Below are 5,510 nucleotides of genomic sequence, written 5' to 3'. Positions count from 1 at the left end.
TTCTTTTTGTTGAGTGAGCCTTCTGAAGAATGATCCACTGCTTTCTTTGCTTCATAGGATAGTCCCTCATAAAAGATATGTAGTTGTACCCACTCATTGAACATTTCTGGTGGGCATCTTCTTGTCAGATCTTTGAATCTCTCCCAGGCCTCATAGAGTGTTTCTCCATCTTGTTGTCTGAAAGTTTGCACCTCAGCTCTCAGCCTATTGGTTCTTTGTGGAGGGTAAAATCTTGCAAGGAATCTGTTCACGACCTCCTCCTATGTAGTTAGGCTATCCTTGGAGAATGATTCCAACCACTTTGCTGCCTTATCTCTGAGTGAGAAAGGGAACAAGAGTAGTTTGTAAATGTCAGGGTGTACCTCGTTAGACTTTACAGTATCACATATCCTCAAGAATGTGCTGAGATGTTGATTAGGGTCTTCTTGGGCACTTCCTCCATATGAGCAATTATTCTGAACAAGTGTGATGAGCTGAGGCTTCAGCTCAAAATTATTTGTATGATTTGTTGGCTTTAGGATGCTGCTGCCACAGTTTTCTGGGTTTGGGTTGATGTAGGAGCCTAAAACTCTCTTCATGATTGACTGGGCCTTCTCTGGCATGGTTATGAACTTCTTCCTCATGGTGATTCTCCATATTCTCCTCCATGTTTGTTTCAAAATACTCTTCCTCTTCCTCAGCACCAACAACTCTCTTCCCTCTTGCTTCCCTCTTTAATCTAAGGAAGGTCCTCTCAGGTTCAGAATCAAAGGAAGTTGAAGCCCCGCTTCTCCTACCTGTCATACAACTAATCAAGGCAAAAAGCAATAAAGAAAAAAAATGGTTGAAGAAATTACTATTGTTAGAGTGGTTGTTAGTGTGAGTGGTGCAATTGATCAAACAGTTAGAAGAGTGAAAATATGGACACTAAATAAGATAATCAAAAAAGAAGGAAATATAGCAAAAAAAATGCTAAATAAAAGAAATTAAAATAACAAGGAAATTAAATTTCTTAATCTAGCTCTCCAATAAATTTAATCACTGTCAAATTTAAGCCAATCCCCCAGCAACGGCGCCATAAAACTTGATGATTCTCTATTTCACACCCCATTCAAAAATTAGTGAATTAGTTCTTTTGTCAAGCGCACCAAAATTATCGCCAAGTAAAAACCCACAGTGGAGTGGGATTGTATCCACAGAGATTGGCAAATTCAAGCAGTTTTAATTGATTGATGAATTAGTCAATCGGATCAATAAGATTGTGAAGTGCAGAATTGTAAATGACATAAATGTAAATGACTAGAATATAAAGAAAAGCAATAAAGTGCAGAAATGAAAATTGCAGAATGTAAAGTGCTGAATCATAAATGACTTGAATGTAAATGGGAGTGGGGAATTGCTGAATGTAAAAATTAAGCTGTAAAGAAATGGATAGAAAAGAATGGGGGAATTCATTGAGATTGGGAGATGTTGTTTCTTTGGATCAAATCTAGCTTATATCTTCTTCAATCATGCAACTCATTGACCTCTTGGCAATCATGATTGATTGAGCCCCAATCCCTTGGTGACTCAATCTCTCAGATCTTGATCAATAGCCAATTCCTTGGTCTAATTGCTCATGAAGAGAGATATGCTTGGTCCCTGATTATACCACACACCCTCATAGGTCCAGGTAGAGGGAGGATTATATGTCACGTATCCAATCACCAAAACCCAGAATCTACTCAAGTGTGAGAATGGATTTCAAGCATGGTTTCATGTTTCCTTTCCCAAGGTTCCCATGAAACCCAATTGCATTCAATCTCTTTTTCAAGATAATTGAACGCTAAGCATTAAGAATGAAATCCCTTCTAGCAAATCAAAGAGAAGATGAAGAGAAGAAGAATTTCACTATTATCAATCCATCAAGTACAACAGAGCTCCCTCTTTTGCTTATCTTGCTGAGCCCTCTGTATTTTCTAATTTAAACGTACTCAAAATCTGCAACTGATTCAAATAAGCTCTTCTGACAACTTCTCCAATATCCAACTTAAGGTCTACAAACTTAACCACCAATTCCTCTTCTTTGATCCTCATCCAAGCAATTGTCAAAGACTTCCAAATCAATGCGTCTGCCACAACATTCGCCTTTCTAAGATGATAACTCAATTCAAAATCATAATCCTTTAGCAACTCCATCTACCTCCTCTGACGCATACTGAGCTTTTTCTGATCAAAGATGTACTTGAGACTCTTATGATAAGAAAAGACGTTAAACCTCACTCTGTACAAATGGTGTCTCCAGATCTTCAATGTAAATACAATCGCTGCTAATTCCAAGTCATGAATTGGGTAGTTCACCTCATGCGGTCTCAGCTACGCGATGCGTAAGCCACCACATTCTGGTGTTGCATCAACACACAACCTAAACCCTTCAATGACGCATCACAATACACTTTAAATGGTTCATGCGGTTCTGGCAAAATCAAAACAGGCGCTAAAGTTAACTTTTGTTTCAAAGTTTGAAAACTTTCTTCACATTCCGACATCCATACGAATGACACCTCCTTCCTTGTCAACTTAGTCATCGGTAGTGCAATCCTGGAAAATCCTTCAATAAATCTCTGGTAATATCCGGCTAGGCCCAAGAAACTCCTAACTTCCATCACCATCGTTGACCTTTCCCATTCCATCACTGCTTCTACCTTAGAAGGATCCATCACTATTCCTCCTTTGCTCACCACGTGAATTAAGAACTTCACTTCCTCTTTCCAAAACTCACACTTGGACAGCTTAGCATACAATTTCCGCTCCTTTAAGATTTGCAACACAATCCTCAAGTGTTCTTCATGCTCCTTCACCGTCTTAGAATAAACTAAGATGTCGTCTATGAAAACCACCACGAATTCGTTCAAAAAGGGACGGAATACTCTGTTCATGTAATCCATGAACACAGCAGGTGCATTCGTCAACCCAAAGGACATCACCGCAAACTCGTAGTGTCCATAGCGCGTCCTAAATGTAGTCTTAGGAATATTATCCTCTTTCACCCTTATCTGATGGTAACCAGATTGGTGCACGAAATTGTAATCACACTTTTGCAATTCCGCACAACTAACCAGCAAGTGCACTGGGTCGTCCAAGTAATACCTTACGTGAGTAAGGGTCGATCCCACGGAGATTGTCGGCTTGAAGCAAGCTATGGTTATCTTGTAAATCTTAGTCAGGATATCAGAAATTATCAGGATTGATTGTGAAAAGCAATAGAACATGAAATAGGTACTTGTTATGCAGTAATGGAGAATAGGTTGAGGTTTTGGAGATGCTCCATCTTCTGAATCTCTGCTTTCCTACTGTCTTCTTCATCAAACACGCAAGGCTCCTTCCATGGCAAGCTGTATGTAGGGTTTCACCGTTGTCAATGGCTACCTCCCATCCTCTCAGTGGAAATGTTCAACGCACCCTGTCACGGCACGGCTATCCATCTGTCGGTTCTCAATCAGGCCGGAATAGAATCCAGTGATTCTTTTGTGTCTGTCACTAACGCCCCACCTTCAGGAGTTTGAAGCTCGTCACAGTCATTCAATCATTGAATCCTACTCAGAATACCACAGACAAGGTTTAGACCTTCCGGATTCTCTTGAATGCCGCCATCAATTCTAGCTTATACCACGAAGATTCTGATTAAAGAATCTAAGAGATATCTACTCAATCTAAAGTAGAACGGAGGTGGTTGTCAGGCACGCGTTCATAGTTGAGAATATGATGAGTGTCACGGGTCATCACATTCATCCAGGTTAAGAGCAAGTGATATCTTAGAACGGAAGCAAGCATGATTGAATAAGAAACAGTAGTAATTGCATTAATCCATCAAGACACAGTAGAGCTCCTCACCCCCAACCATGGGGTTTAGAGACTCATGCTGTAAGAAGTACACAAAGAAGCGTGTAAAGTGTCATGAGGTACAGATACAATGTCAAAAGATCCTATTAATAGTGAACTAGTAACCTAGGGTTTACAGAATTGAGTAAATGACAGAAAAATCCACTTCCGGGCCCACTTGGTGTGTGCTTGGGCTGAGCATTGAAGCATTTTCGTGTAGAGGCTCTTTCTGGAGTTAAACGCCAGCTTTTATGCCAGTTTGGGCGTTTAACTCCAATTTTTATGCCAGTTCCAGCGTTAAACGCTGGAAATTCTGAGGCTGATTTGCAACGCCAGTTTGGGTCATCAAATCTCGGACAAAGTATGGACTATTATACATTGCTGGAAAGCCCAGGATGCTACTTTCCAATGCCGTTGAGACCGCGCCAATTGGGCTTCTGTACCTCCAGAAAATCCACTTCGAGTGCAGGGAGGTCAGAATCCAACAGCATCTGCAGTCCTTTTAGCCTCTGAATCAGATTTTTGCTCAGATCCCTCAATTTCAGCCAGAAAATACCTGAAATCACAAAAAAACACACAAACTCATAGTAAAGTCCAGAAAAGTGAATTTTAATTAAAAACTAATAAAAATATACTAAAAACTAACTAAATCATACTAAAAACATACTAAAAACAATGCCAAAAAGCGTATAAATTATCCGCTCATCACAACACCAAACTTAAATTGTTGCTTGTCCCCAAGCAACTGAAAATCAAAATAGAATAAAAAGAAGAGAATATACTATAGACTCCAAAATATCAAAGAAACATAGTTCCAATTAGATGAGCGGGATTAGTAGCTTTTTGCTTCCGAACAGTTTTGGCATCTCGCTTTATCCTTTGAAATTCAGAATGATTGGCTTCTTTAGGAACTCAGAATCCAGATGGTGTTATTGATTCTCCTAGTTAAGTATGATGATTCTTGAACACAGCTACTTAATGAGTCTTGGCCGTGGCCCAAAGCACTCTGTCTTCCAATATTACCACCGGATACATACATGCCACAGACACATAATTGGGTGAACCTTTTCAGATTATGACTCAGCTTTGCTAGAGTCCCCAATTAGAGGTGTCCAGGGTTCTTAAGCACACTCTCTTTACCTTGGATCATGACTTTAACTGCTCAGTCTCAAGTTTTCACTTGACACCTTCACGCCACAAGCACATGGTTAGGGACAGCTTGGTTTAGCCGCTTAGGCCAGGATGTTATTCCTGTAGGCCCTCCTATCCACTGATGCTCAAAGCCTTGGATCCTTTTTATTACCCTTGCCTTTTGGTTTAAAGAGCTATTGGCTTTTTCTTTTTCTCTTCTATTTCTCTCTTTTTTTTCGTTTTTTTTTGAATCACTGCTTTTTCTTGCTTCAAGAATCAATTGATGATTTTTCAGATCCTCAATAACAGTTCTCCTTTTCCATCATTCTTTCAAGAGCCAACAATTTTAACATTCTTAAAACAACAAATTCAAAAGACATATGCATTGTTCAAGCATTCATTCAGAAAACAAAAAGTATTGTCACCACATCAAACTAATTCAACTAGTTTCAGAGATAAATTCGAAATCCTGTACTTCTTGTTCTTTTGTAATTAAAGCATTTTTCATTTAAGAGAGGTGATGGATTCATAGGACATTC

This window comes from Arachis stenosperma, chromosome 3 (genome assembly GCF_014773155.1).
Source record: "Arachis stenosperma cultivar V10309 chromosome 3, arast.V10309.gnm1.PFL2, whole genome shotgun sequence".
In the NCBI taxonomy this organism is placed as follows: domain Eukaryota; kingdom Viridiplantae; phylum Streptophyta; class Magnoliopsida; order Fabales; family Fabaceae; genus Arachis; species Arachis stenosperma.
The sequence above is the reverse complement of the archived record's forward strand: the minus strand, read 5'-3'. Positions refer to the sequence as shown.